The sequence below is a fragment of the Pinus tabuliformis genome, chromosome 7, assembly GCF_031772625.1.
Source record: "Pinus tabuliformis cultivar Carrire ecotype Pingquan chromosome 7, CPIR1, whole genome shotgun sequence".
In the NCBI taxonomy this organism is placed as follows: domain Eukaryota; kingdom Viridiplantae; phylum Streptophyta; class Pinopsida; order Pinales; family Pinaceae; genus Pinus; species Pinus tabuliformis.
The window spans coordinates 1,881,729,880-1,881,745,822 of NC_142293.1; positions in this window are offsets into that span (position 1 = coordinate 1,881,729,880).

A 15,943-nucleotide genomic window follows, 5' to 3' on the forward strand; every position below is an offset into this window, starting at 1 on the left:
CCTGGTTAGATGAGGCCATATCATGCTTTAACCATGGTTCAACTAGTCCTTACGAACCCTGTCGTTTCTCCAGTTCAACTGTAAGCTCAGCAAGAACCCACTCTTGTTGTGAAAGAATCTGGACAGGGGGGCAAAGCCAAGAAGAAAGAACCTAAGTAAAAGGCTCTCCAGGCACCTCCAACACCCAAGGCCCCAAAGTCGACACCTTTGTGTGCTTTGTGTTATGTTGTTGGGCATGTCACCAATAAATGTCTCGAGCTTCCTCGTCTTAAACCATTAGTCAATGATACGTTTCCTAAGTCTAACATACCTGAGATCCAAGTTACCTTACCTGATTCAGCTAAGAGACTTAAGTCGTTGTGCATGAATCACCCTTGTGCTTTGTGCGATCATTATGGTCACTATTCCCATTTTTTCCCTCATCTCGACGAATTTCGTGACTGCCTCCATGTGCTTCGTGAATTCGAGGCCACTCGTAGTGGATCATCTACTCCTCTACCTATGGATTTTGCTACCACTAGTACACTAGAACAGGGGGAATCTAGTCCCACCATCATGATCCCTCCCCCCAATGTCGAGATGACAGACTCCACGGTCCATATCCTTTATCTTTCATCATCCTTTAGATCTTCGCAGGAAAACCTCTCTGAGGTTCCCACCCCAACTTCTATCGAACCTCCCTCACCGGAAACCTGAGTCTCAACATTGGTAGATCTTCCATCTACTAGCTTGTCGTCTACCATTTTAGATGATGCGTATGTGAACCTTCTTTCTTAGGATGATGCATCAGGTACTTCTGCCGCATCATGTAGTCTCTTTTCCTCCAGTCTTCCCATCTTTCATTCTGATGAGGACATCATGGAAGCCATGACTACCCCTAATTACCCTTGGGATGATATGCACCATTGTGCATACTTCCTTCCATATTTTCAAACCCAAAAGTTTGCTCCCCCTCTTACTCGTGATGATCGACGACGTATCAGATACCAAGCCCCCCACTATCTTCTCATTGGTGATGACCTTTATCGTTGCGGTGTTGATTGTATTCTACGTCATTGTCTCACTCATCATTATGGCTAGGAACTTACATCATTCGTAAGGAATTTGTTAAGGGGGTGTATCTCTTAAAGGATTTAGAAGGCCAACTTCTTCCTAATCCTTGCAATGCACTCTACCTTAAGAATTTTTACCCATAGCATATCCCATTGATTTGCGTGTATTTATTTCTGTCATGCATTTAGGTAGGTTGCATCATCTCATTTGTTGTCTTTTGCACCTTTTAGATGGATCCATCATCCATACTGTATATCAGTTATGCCAATGGTGTGAGTCACTTCTCCAGAAATCTAGCCTCGACAACATGGACCATTTTCACCCCCATGCTAATGGCGTGTGCATTGGATCTGCCACCAATAACCAGGACAAATATGATGCAGTGATAGGTTTGTTAGTCGATGCCCTTGCTCATCGCATCCTTCATCTTCATGTTTGTTTAGATTCCTTGCTACTTGTCATGCAATTGAATGGTGTATATCATGTGCATAACCAAGTCCTATTTAGAAAATATCTATAAGTTGTTGGTACGTGAATTTGAAACCATTACTTTCAATCATGTTCCTAGAGCACAAAATAACTATGTAGATACCATTGCAGACAATATTATAGATCGGCATTTATCACATGTATACCACATAAGACAACCATAACCAAAATAAATAGCGAACCACAATCGTCATATAAAAGATGCATAACCACATTATGTATCAACATATAAAAATAAATGTGTTTGGAGTCTACCACTCTAAATACATCTGGTACGCCCATAACATATTGGGCATAACATAGACCCCTACATCCTCTTATCATCATTTGGAGGATCTCATGCCAAGTTGGGCCAAGATGCTTGAATCCATTTTTCAAGCACTCATAATACAATGGCACTCCACAAACTCCTCCTGCTAGGCGGCATCATTCCCAACTTTGCATACCAGATCAGTCCCCTCCATCACATATGTTTGTGGGCAATATCCCATTCTCGGGGGCATGATGGTTCTCCCCTAGAGATACTCTCAATTGATTGACATAATTCTCAGCCTAGATCTCATCGAATCTAGGTATGGTCGATTACCCTCCCATGTTATAGACAATTTTGTGCCTTACAGCATCAGGCATGAATTGTCAATAATCCAAGGGATCCAAAGTCCCTAAACATGATGTTCCTACCCCTAGAGGAACAAGGTCAGCAAACCAACAGCTCAGAGATCAGTTCTCCACCTGAAAACACTCAAAAACAAGCAATCCTGAAATCAAAGCAGGTGCTCCACTAGGCTTCTGCGCTGAAACTCAACTCCTCCATGGTGTACCTGCGTTGCAAAGCAGGTAGAACAAAGGCCACCTGTGCTGAGCGAGATGGGACAAGTGGCACACTTAGTCATTGCTCTGGAATCTTCCAAAAATGACACTTGGATCAGGGATTTCGCCTTGTGATGAGTCAGAGGCTCTGTTTCTCCAAGTGGAAGCAAGGTTCTCCAAGTGGACTCAAGAACTGAAGATCAACTGAAGAGAGAGAGGACACAAGGCAGCTACACATCAGTTGCAAGCTGACTCATCCTTTCTCAATTCATCTATATATTGAGCTCTCTCCTATGAGCTAAGGAGGTTGGAATTTTGTGCAAAGTAATGACATGCTGTTGGTTTCGCTATAGAACTATTGGGTGATTGCTTGAAGGAGGTGAAGAGGAGAAATTCTTTCTGCTGGGAGGTGTTGCTGGATTTGGGCCTTCAATGGTTGTAACATTCTCAGAACTTTACTTCTTCTATTAATAAAAGCTATTGAAGTTCTTCTATATGCACTTGTTTCAATGATGTATTGTGATAATTGTATATTTGATTTATGCTAATCCTTGAATAAGTTATGATTGCATGCTTCTTGTAGTTTCCTTCTTTGTTATTTTGCAGGATCTCATTGTAGCTGGGCCAGCAAAAGAGCAAGGAACTGGGAGCAAGTAGCAAAGAGAAGAGTTTGGATTCGACATTAAGCGCAAGGCAACGGTTAGTGCATTTCTTCATTCTCTCTTGCTTTCGTAAAGAAGTAAACCTTAAGTAGTTTTCTTTACAGTTGTTGCTGAGGTACTATCACCCTTAGAGTGGGATAGGGTCATCCGAATCGGATACTTTTCCCTACAACAAACTGGCGACTCCGCTGGGGAACGTATCTGTTTGATTGTTTGTAGTATTTTGCTATTCATTTCCTGAACAAAAGAGTACCAAATCGAAAAGCTTTTGACTATATCAAAAGCGAAGTAGAGGGCAGCTACTCTAGCTCATTTCTGAGCATGTTCATGATTTGAAGAGCTGATCTACAAGGATCCTTGTAAGCTCTTAGTGATAGCTTTTCATCTTCCTTGTCATCCCTTAGTGTGTGCTTGACTGATAGCTTCTGATTTGAGCAAAAACTGTGAATTTTTGAGAAAATTGTGACCCGGAAACTGAGAAAACGCAACTTTCGTTTTCCAAAGCAGGTAGTACACAGGCTACCTGCTTTGCAACGCAGGTCCCGAAGGGGCTACCTGTGCTGAGAGCCAGACTGGCTGTGCAGCACCTGCGTTGGCCCAATTTTGCCTTGTGCATTTGGGGTTTCCTCCCTTTTTCTTGCCTGTTTTCACTATAGATTTTGCAGCCAGTTACCAGTCTTGTACCTGTTCTGAAACCAACCTTACTTGCCATCATTCCGCCTCTGTTATATAACGAAATTGTACTTGTTCTTTTGTATTTCTTACATCATTTACAATTTCCCATAACGAAAGTGAACTAGTCTTGCTTTGGCCTCTTAGATCTGAACCTGTGTTAGGCATTTTGCTGGTCTAAAGAGTTAGCTTGTTTGTTGTCCATAGCTGATTAGTCTTTTTTACTTTCGTCATTATGGTTTGATTTCATGCATTTCTAGTGCTTAAACAAGTAAATCTTAAGGTGTCTTTTGATTTTGGACTAGCTTGTTTACTTTCGCTTGAAATCGAAATCAAAGTTATATAACAACTTTCTTTTTGTAATACATCAACATTAAGAAAGGGAAAAGAAAATACATGCATTGTGCATTTTGCATTTGACTGTTTGCATGCTGATTTAGGGAAAAATTGCATTAGTGTGTGCTCTATGATCTGTGTGAAAAGATTTGCCTTTCTTCTCCCTCAGTAGTTAAGATTTTCAAAGTTGAAAGATTGAAAAGTTTGCTTCTCATCTTAGACTGCATTCAGGAATTTGTTACATACATCTCGTGGTGATCCTTAAAGGCAAACTGCTAAACAAGATCAACATTAAAATAAATTCAATTTACATAACAACGCTTTGTAACATAACGCAAACACATAGAGGTCTAGGTAGAGACGTGTTCCGGCGTCGTTAAACATAGTGACTGTCGATCTCTACGAAGGTGGGTGATTCCTCCTGAGAGTCGGTGGCACTAATACGGACTTGTGCTCCCACGTACCATCGCGTATATATTGGGAGACCCCTATAGGAACAAAGCCTTTATCCATAGGAAGCCGTGTCGGCCGCCCTACTGATCGCGATGCAGTGAACACAGCATTCACGAAGATCGACCACCCGTACCGTAAAACGTATTCTGTGGTTTCGCGAAAAGTTTGGCACACCCTCTGCCTAGAACTCCAGAGAAGTTTCTTTTGGCCTTTTTCAAACTCTATAACTGAAAAAGTCCATCCGAGCATTTGTCACTTCAGGCTCGTTAAAACATCGAAGGAGACTAGAGTCATCTTTAGCTTTTTCTCGACTCTTAAAACATGAAAAAGCAAAGTTGTGTCTAAAGCGTCGTTAATAAAATTTATTTTAATCGGAACATAATCACCTGTTATTCCCACGTTGATCTTTCAGTTGAAAAGTATGGAGCCCACCAACCAAGGAAGTCACCTTGGTGGAAGTCCCAATCCCTTCTCCTCTTGGGGAGATGTTGGTGCGCCTCATATGGCCACATTGTCGCTTCCAGGATTGACAATTGGCCTACCTGTATGGCTCTTTTCAACTAATGTAGTTCAGATCACCACTAATCCTGAGCAGTCGAATCAACAGTCAGACCAGTCTAGAACTACCCACCAGCCTTCCACTTCTTACAATTCTTCCTCTGATCCTTCATCTTCGCAAGGTAGAGCCGGCAAAAGTCAGCCTCCCATGGAGAAGAAGGAGAAGAAGAAGAAAGAAAGGAAGCAGAAGGAGCCTAAGGCGAAGGCGACTGGGGGCAAGCAAAAGACATCTGACAAAAATCCACACACTGCACCGACCGGGCCTAAATCGCCATGTGTCATTTGCAAAGGAAACCACTTCCACCGTGACTGTCCTTGTATTCCCCGGATACTAAGGGACTGGTCCCCCAAGTTGCACAATCCGGTAGCATCAACCTCTGATAGACATGTTGATTGCATTCCGTCAACTAGCGAGAGTGAAGGACAAAGAGGGAGACCAAGATCACCCTGCAGATTGTGTGAAGGCGATCACGCCATCCACCGTTGTCCATTCTTAGATGAGGCGAAGAGAGTTTTGGAAGATCGTCCGGTTTCACCGTTACGACTTCCTCCTGGATACCAAAAACTCGTGCCAAGTCCCTCGATAGTTGAAAATCCAGCTGGCCCGATCAAGTGGTCAGCTGAAGTGTCGGTCATTGAAAATGAACCTACTGAATCCAGACCAGACGAAAGTCTAAAGGTCGAAACGGCAGTTGACCCGGTTCTTCCTTCAGAGGTTTCATCCTCAAATGACACCGTCGTTGAAGATTCATCTTCAAATGACACCCTCACTGAAGAGAACAAGGATGACACCATCCAGATTCTTTTCATCAACACAGACTCTGATGAGCATCAGGGCAATGCGCCCATTCCTTTGTCGCAGGAAGGAACATCGTCAGGGTCATATCCGGCCATGTATTCGGCCCCACCTCCAAGCAACCTGGTTGTATCCTTTGATTGGAATCAACTAGGCAGACCTCGGTTACCAGCCAGTATCTCATTCAGAATTATCGTCCAAATCTACAGAATGGTGATGGATGGAACTATCATTGATGAAGGGGCATCTGTGAGTATCCTTTCCTCTATTGCTTGGAAAGCACTGGGTTCCCCAGCGCTCTTACCTGAGATGAGAAATCTATCAGGTTTTGATAAAGGAACCAGTCGCCTGTTAGGGATTCTCCCCAATGTTCCCATTACATTGAAAGGGAAGACAGTTCATATGAACGTCATGGTCGTCCAGGGACCCTTGGTGTATAACTTACTCCTTGGACGAGACTATATATATTGCATGGAGGCGATAGTGTCCTCACTCTTCAGAGTTATGTGTTTTCCGCACGAAGGAAGAATGGTCAAGCTCGTAGACCAACTTTCATTTCCAGGATCACGCATCGCAAATAGTCAAATACCATCCCTTAACGGTTTATTCACTCAAGGAATGCCTCCACCCCCGGTTCTACTTCCCGATGAATGCGAGTGATTCGGAAAGATGTAACTGGGACCCAGGGGGCATGCACCCTGGCCTGCCTTGGGTAGAGGAAACCTTGGGTATAAAGTTAATTTCCGCAGAAGAATGGGACTAGTCCGTACCCCGTCCGAAAGAAGGAAGAGAGGGTTGTTCTAGGATAAAGTTCTTTTGTCAAAGTTATGTGAGTGAGATAATCAGCTTCTCGCTCCCTTTGTCTAAAAAGTAGGCTCTCCTGAGGGAGGAGATCCATTTGTGGCGGCAAGTAGCCACCATCTTTGAAGGCAAGCCTCACCCATTAAAACATATGTTTTGAAGGATAAGTAGGGGCAGCCTCCAAAGAAAGAGATGAAATTGCTGCAACAAGTAGTCACCATCCTTAGCAACCTAATGATAGACATCGCCGAAAAGAGAGTTTAGTTTGCGGCAGCAAATAGAACCATTTTTCGGGTAATAAGAAAGAGGCAGCGCCTCGAAATTATACTTTATACCTGGGGGCATGCGAACCTTTTGGAGTGCAAGCACGGGACGACTATTTATTTTTTAAATTTTTAGGTCCTCCCTTTAAACCTGTAGGTCTAACCCGTTAAACTCGTAGGATTAGCCGTTTCCAGCTTGCATAAAGAAAGGATGTGGGGCAAAAGTCAAAACTTGCCAAATAGGAGCATAGCTTCGTGAGATAAAGCTCCTTAAAAAATAGCTATCTCACGTGAGGCGTTTCTTGTATTATGACTGGTATAATTGAGCAAGGTTTGGTCGCATTCAAGCTCGTTAAAAAATGAACTGCCCCTTAAGGTTTAGGGGGCATATGCCTCGTTTGCATTATTATGCTGGGGGCATCCATCATCCGAGCAGTTTTAGCACATAGTTCATGCTCGTTAAAAAATAAACATAAGTTGTGAGCAATCTTCCCCTAGAGTTCAAGCTCACCCAGAAAAAATGAACCGGTAAATAACCTTGGTAAATGTAACCTTTGACAGCCATATTAAAGCCCTTGGTCATGTTCTTGCAGTCTCACCTCCATCCGTTCATTTGGCCAATCGTTCATCTCCATATGTTTGTTTACCCATTTTGAGGAACAGCTGCGAAGAGTGATTTCACTTAGCCATCCTTGTGACACTGCCGTGATTGGAAAATTCCAACCTGTACCTGGAATCTGCTGCTATCCCTGTTTATCACTCGTTCCTCAAAAGACGAGTCTTCTCTGAGCTCTTTTCTCGTGACTCGTAAAATATGAAAAGTTTGCCGAGTTTTGGCCTTCCAGCTCGTTAAACGACCGGAAGAGCTATCCCTCCTCTAGATTTTAATCTTTTTGGACCTAAGGGATTATTGCACAAAAAGATCGAGCGCTTGTTTTGTTCGGCTCGTTAAAGCAATCGAAAATTCATCCCTTCTGTATTGTTTTATACTTTTTCGGACTTAAGGGATTAGATGACGAAAAAGGAATTCTGGAGTTGACTTTATGTACCTTTTCAGACTCTCTAAAAATGAAAAGGACCGAGTTATCCTTGTCGTTAGACTCGTTAAAATCATTAAATAGCGACAAACTTGTCTTTAGACGAGAACGAGTTTCCCTATCGCTAGGCTCGTTAAAACATAGCGATGGGCTTGCCCGAAGGGCAGGTTATAGAACAAGCATATGTTATCCTCCTCAAGCTTGATAAAAATAAAGAGGTACTGGTCAGCAATGACTGGGGAAAAATTGGGAGAACCTCACAGCTTTAATGGTAGCAAGTCGCTCTTGAACATGACACTTTGTCCTCCGTACCACATCGGGTTGGGTTGTTTCATTCACCGGTCTCATCACCATGGTCCTCACCACACCATCCACATTTGGGGTAATGCTACCAATCCATCACATCAGTGTCGTTATATGTTCAAGAGATGTTGTTCTGCAAAGAGTCAACCGTGTCCCATCCACTGCCATACATTGTCCTTCATCCATTTCATGACCGCCACCCTGAATCATACATCACAGTTTGTTTTCACTTCATCACAATCACTAGCTCTGTTCCGTGTCACTGATGTGGGATTCATTAAGGCCCTCCTTTGACGGATCGCTCCTTGTCGACATCAGCTCATTATCCAAGGAGTTGATCTAGGAACAACCCCTTCAGTACTTTGAAGCTTGCATGCCTCAATGGCAAGTTTCTCACTTCCGGCGACAGGTATACATCAATGACCTTCGACCAGAAGATTTTGCATGGTGGTCGACGCCAAGTCCTTTATTCCCACCATGTGAATTGTACTGCTGTGCCTTGAGGGTCATCATCCTTATCGGTGATTCCTCTCGCGCTTGTTAACGGTTTACATCATTGACCGGTAATCAAGCAATGTCTTTCCATGTTCGACTTCAAGAAATTCTCACATGGATCGACTTGTACATCGAGTGAAGATCGGAAGAGATTGAAGACCCCAGATCTAGTTTCATCCATCCGGGCTGCGATATATATTCAGGATATAAAGACATTTGATATGTACATCATTGCAGCAGATGATCATCCTTCTCAAAGGATGATAGTTTCAGCAGAGAATTATCAGTCTATCATCAGACGATCGTCTGTGCTATGTACCAAAATGAATTTATAAAGCTGAGCATGGGAATGCCCGCCTCAGCTAGATCATGAAAAAGAATGAAAAATAATGTATTGTATTGTATCTTATTACAGGACACTTCTCAGCAGATTGAATGAACTTCGGATCCTCCTAATAAAGCATTTCACCCGATAAACGACCTCATACTTTAGGGGGCATATGTTATAGACAATTTTGTGCCTTACAGCATCAGGCATGAATTGTCAATAATCCAAGGGATCCAAAGTCCCTAAACATGATGTTCCTACCCCTAGAGGAACAAGGTCAGCAAACCAGCAGCTCTCAGATCAGTTCTCCACCTGAAAACACTCAAAAACAAGCAATCCTGAAATCAAAGCAGGTGCTCCACTAGGCTTCTGCGCTGAAACTCAACTCCTCCATGGTGTACCTACGTTGCAAAGCAGGTAGAACAAAGGCCACCTGCGCTGAGCGAGATGGGACAAGTGGCACACTGAGTCATTGCTCTGGAATCTTCCAAAAATGACACTTGGATCAGGGATTTCGCCTTGTGATGAGTCAGAGGCTCTGTTTCTCCAAGTGGAAGCAAGGTTCTCCAAGTGGACTCAAGAACTGAAGATCAACTGAAGAGAGAGAGGACATACGACAGCTACACATCAGTTGCAAGCTGACTCATCCTTTCTCAATTCATCTATATATTGAGCTCTCTCCTATGAGCTCAGGAGGTTGGAATTTTGTGCAAAGTAATGACATGCTGTTGGTTTCGCTATAGAACTATTGGGTGATTGCTTGAAGGAGGTGAAGAGGAGAAATTCTTTCTGCTGGGAGGTGTTGCTGCATTGGGGCCTTCAATGGTTGTAACATTCTCAGAACTTTACTTCTTCTATTAATAAAAGCTATTGAGGTTCTTCTATATGCACTTGTTTCAATGATGTATTGTGATAATTGTATATTTGATTTATGCTAATCCTTGAATCAGTTATGATTGCATGCTTCTTGTAGTTTCCATCTTTGTTATTTTGCAGGATCTCATTGTAGCTGGGCCAGCAAAAGAGCAAGGAACTGGGAGCAAGTAGCAAAGAGAAGAGTTTGGATTCGACATTAAGCGCAAGGCAACGATTAGTGCATTTCTTCATTCTCTCTTGCTTTCGTAAAGAAGTAAACCTTAAGTAGTTTTCTTTACAGTTGTTGCTGAGGTACTATCACCCTTAGAGTGGGATAGGGTCATCCGAATCGGATACTTTTCCCTACAACATCCCATTCCTTGGATAGTTTTTCCTATTGGCCTCTTCGACAAGCCATATTCACATCGCATATCGTAGATGTTTGATACCATATCTTCAAATATTCTACTCTATGTCACACCACCTTTACCACATATTCCCCATGTTTGACTTAGTGGGTGAGGATGATTCTAGACCTCCTCTAGTTGTTCATTCTCGTTTTCCTCTTCCCTTAATTCTTCACTAGGAACCATCGTTCCAACAAGAATTAAGGCCATCTTTAGACAAGTAAGGCCACTTTCCTGAGATTCACGGATCCATATTCTGATGGTCGGTTTGTTCGCTATGATCTCCACAATATTTAGGGCCTTTTCCTCCTCTCCAAATTCACCAAAGATCAATTAGAAAATGAATTAAATTGGAGGGATAAAACCCTTTTTCTAGGAAAACCCATAGTTTTTATGTTTCCCATTGCGACCAAACTATATCTCGGTTTGATGAACCATTAGCACCATTGGAAAACTATCATTGAATACTATAATGGGTCTCTCTTCGTTTTTGACGATTTGACACTTCACCTGGAAGCCATTTTTCCAAGAAGGGTCACTTCGTCACCTCTTAAAATCAAATTTCTTCATATGCGATGCTTGTACTTTGGGGACCACCTTCCTTTGGCACTTTTTGTCTCACGTTTTGATTTTCATCATGGGAAACCATCATTTTTGCATGTTTTCATGGTCCCCACCAAGCCTGTTTGGTGTGGTAGAATCATCAAGTCACCCTTGTTCAGAGCATTCCTTATGAGTCACCTTTGCATCCATGGAGTGTGTTTCGCATCCCATTGTATCATGTCATAGTATTCCATCCATATTTTCATACCATTCATCCCATATTGCCCATTTTGGCTTTCAATCATACTATCCACCATCCCCTCCGAAGTCGAGTTTGTCCCTGCCAGGTCAACCATGCACTTTATGCTCTGACAAGGAAAGTCGTATGTTTATCCCTTAATCCCATTTTATCCATTTTCCCTGGTGTCATTCCATCAGTCACATTACTATTTTCCCTCATGCCTTAGTTGAGGATCCTCATTGCCTCACCTATGGTGGGCCCTATTCTGTCAACATCAACACATCTATTCCAGAAGAACGACCTAGAGGGCAATGTATCTTGGTTCCAACTTCCACTCTTGTTCAGTGCCTCAGATCAAGAAAATGGAATCATCATTTCCCTTTGACTTGGTTGTTTCATGCTCCTGATTCATACACATGATGGTCCAGTGATGCAGCAGATTGTACCAGTGATTCCTAGGTGTGTGTGAGATGTTTCAGACCTCATGAGGGGGTGGCCCTTCAGGTAGCCCCCCACATGCCCGAATGCCTTCATATTATGCTACAACCTCAAATGCAGTTCCATAAATTTGATGGGTTCGGTTCCTGCCACTTGCAACACTCATGACATGCATGTCTCCTTCAAATGATCCATTCAATTTTGTAGAGCCCTTTCCTATTCAACAGGGCTTCTTTGGTTGTTATACCCTCCCTCCCACCCATTTTTTGAGGGAAGGGCCATTATATCTCATGTACTCAGATGTTATTGTATTCAGTCATGGCTCATGTTTTTCCAGGCACATTATGTATATGGGACACATTGTATTATTTTCTGGCTCATTTATGCCAGCATGTCATGTACCATTCAGCATGTACTTTATTGCTCAACTTCATTTTCCTTGGCGCATTATTATTTTTGTACTAAGTTATCTCAATGGGTATAGGTATGCCTCCCCTGCCTCATTGAGATCTGGTACCACAACATAAAATGAGACTTACATTGGTCTTGCCCCCTTTGTCAGTATACTCTGTTGCTTCACCTCCATTGGTCCCTCTCTCTCTTTCTGACTCCACTTCGTTGTGTAGTGATTTTCCTTACGACGTACTTCGGTCATACATTTTTATCCTAATGCTCGTATGTTGGGGGGAAATCTATTATCACCAAATTTATCATCTAGCCATAATTTACTAGATGGATCGAAGTACACCACGTAGGGCCAATTTTACCTTTGTAAAATTGCTTTCACTGTAAGAAATTAATTAATAAACCACATTTGTTAAGTCATTTATAATGAAACCCATGAAGAATAATTAAATAAATCACTATTTATTTAATTATCTTCTAGGAATAATTAATTAAACCATTGTTTAACTAATATTCCTTGTCATATTTGACTCAGTTATGAGAAATAAATAGGTAAATCTTAATTATCTTATTTTTCTCTGGGAATAATTAATTAATCACTAATTAGTTATTATTCCTTGTCAAGTTTGACTAAATCCCCTAGGAATACTTAAATAAATCATTATTTCTTTATTATTCCTTAACCATATTCCTTGAGATGATAAATAAATCATTTATTTATTTATTATTTCTAAATAAAAGTTTAAATACTTTTTCCCTCCAACTAAATATAATAAAATATTCCAAATGGTTAATTTTATAATTTGATTAATAATATTTTATTATTTCCCATTATTCAAGAATAACCTAATATTTTGTTATAAATAGAAGGGTTTTACATTCATTCTTCACTTTTGATTATTTTCATTGTTGCACTCACTGTTGTAACTTTGAATATTATCATTGTCACACACCATTTTTCTTTTCCATTTGAATTCTTATTTAGATCAAGCATTTTATTCGCTGGGTTTTACACATTATAGAGGAGAGAGACTCTACAAAAGCTGAAGACATTGAGGATAGCCAAGAACCCATCCCATAGAGGGGGGCTGGTAACATTATTTGTTCCCTTCACAGGGGTCGTTTAGTAAAATATATTTTTTATATATTTGGTTTCCATTGGATTATTAGGGTTACTTACACTTATTTTCTTATTTCATTTTACTATTTAACTATTTATGTTGCATAGATCAGGGCTTTGGCAGGTTTTGTTTCTATCATTTGTTGCAGATCCACACTTTTTAACAACCATTTTTAGTGTTAGGGTTGTTTTCCATCCACAACCTAAAGTGGTTTCTTTTCATACACCTTCGATAAGAATACTACATAACACCTTGGGTCTTATATCACAACTAGCCATGATTCAACAATTATGAAAAAATATTAGTCCACTACAAATTAGAAAAAGGAAGTATCACAGAAATAGATTTTTCGAGAATATTAGGTTAAAGATAAAATAGAATAGAGACACAGACAAGGATATGATTCCATGTAAATGAATTTATCCTTCATATTTAAAACTATAGTGCTCGTACCCTAATTTGGTCACTTAATAGAGATATAGGTAGACTAAATTCATTCATTGTGGCCTAAAAAATGAACAAATTCTAAACTATTAAGAGAAAATTGGGATCACAATTCCATATATACATATCACCATTGGCATAATTGTAAAATTTGAGGGGTGACATATGTACTAAACTAATTAACCATCGCGAAGGGTTGGAGTTTACATATTCTTTGGGAGGACATCACTGTTTAGTTGCCACGATCTATGGAGACAAACACCCTTTGTTTTTTGATAGCAACTTATACACACTTCATGGGAAGGAGAAATTATAACCAAGGATGTGACCTCAAAATCGTGTCCATATAAATCAAATATTCATACTTTTTCATTTTTAAAATGAGAATTAAGCAGGACTCTAGAAAACACCCTTGTAGGGATCTCAAGGGGAAAATGTAGCATTGGAAGCCTAGGTTAGGTTTAAAGCAATAAACTCGGGAAAAATGTGGCAATGGTAGCATAGGTTAGGTTTAAAGCAATAAACTCCAAATTATTTAGAGAAGTCAATGAAATCTCTCCCCATATGGGTACTAATCCTCAAATTATGTGTCTATGTAAATTTTAATATTTGGCTTAAGTTAGTGATTATTGGGTTAAATGTTAAGTTAGAATGCAAATTTAATCTTAATCAACTATGTAAATTAAATTATAGTGCCAAAATGATGTGGAATAACTGATGTTTTTTTTGGCTAGGGTTTCGGAGCGGATGCGAGACGAGGGTTTCGCAGGCGAGGGTTCAGCCAAAGGAAGGAAGAACGGTGGTTAAGGGTGGATCCAGCGCACCAGGACAAACCTTGGGTGCGGACCTCAAAAACACAGGAATTTGGAGAAGAAAAAGACAAAAAACTAAGGAGCGCGGGATAATCAAAGGGAAAGTTCTGACTGAAAGAAATGGGAACGGAGCAGGGGAGGGGAGAGATCCCCTCCTACAAGGCAGTAATAACGGGGGAAGCGAGAAAGGAGCGGCAGAAGGAAGGAGATAGAACAAATGAAGGAGAAACTTCAGCAGCGGGAGCGCAAAGGAGAACGGGAGTAACAAGTAAATGTCTACCGAGGGTGACGAACAAACCCAGGTTTGTAATTCCGCCCAATAGATTAGAGAAATATAGAAGCTACATGAGAGATTATGCTTTGATCTGTAAGTTCGTAGGATATTGGCCAGCAGAGAAAGATCTTCTTAGATGGATCCAGCAAAGGTGGAAACCAAAAGGACATGTGGAAGTAAATTTGGGAGCGAAAGGATTTTTTACAGTAATATTCTCCAATCTAGAAGATAGGGAAAGGATCTTTGAGGAAGGACCCTACTTCATGAACAATGCTGGACTATTTATGAGGGAGTGGGTAGACTGCTACAAACCAGAGAAGGAAAGAATGTTAGCTGGCCCGATATGGATCAGACTCTTCGGCCTACCAACAGAATTTTGGGACCCAGAGATCCTTAAGGGAATAGGAAACGCAATAGGATCGTTTGTGAAAGTGGTAGAGTCGACAAAGAGAGGAAGATATACAACATATGCTAGAATATGCGCGTACATGAACATCACAGAGCCACTTCCAGACACAATAGAATTGGAATATCATGACGAGATATGGCACCAACCTATTGACTATGAACATATCCCATTTCGTTGCAGAAGATGCCATGAGTATGGCCATTTATATCGAGAATGTCCCATTACGCTAGCAAAAAAGGAAAGGGAAGCGGAAAATGAGAGGAGAAATGCAACAAGGAAAACAGGAGAAGAGGAAGAGGATTTCAGAGAAGTGCAAAGGAAGAAAAAGAGAGGAAATAGCAAGACACAGACGGGCAAGCAAAAAGGAACCCATAGTACAGAATCCCAAAATAAGTTTCAAATTCTGCAGGATGAAGAAGCAGAAACAGAGGCAAACGAGGAGGAGGAATTAGAAGGAATGGAAGTAATAAAGGAAAATGCAGACAAAGAGATAGATCAAATGAATAAGGATCAAGAGAGGGCAGAAAGCCCAAGAGAAAACCAAGAGGATCAAAGAGAAATGGAAATAGACCCACAGAAAACAAAAGGAGAAGAAGAAGAACAAGTAATGGCGAAGCTTCTGCAGGAATGGAAGAGGCTCGATGAAAGATTTATCCCAGAGGATCAGAAACAGATGTACAAAGAAGCTTTCCAAAGATATAAAGAGAAAAAAGGAATAATGGAAGATAGAGAAGATGGGAAAATGGCGAAGCAGGAAACACAAAATCTAGGAATGAGCAGCATTGGCAAGGGAGGTAAAAAAAGAGGTAGAAGAACAATGAGTGAAACAATTCAAGAAGTTGGAGAGATGCTAGTTAATTCAGGAAGAGTGATACCTCTTTCAGAGGTATTCCAATCCCCTCCGAAACTGTTACGATGATCATTACAAGCTGGAACAT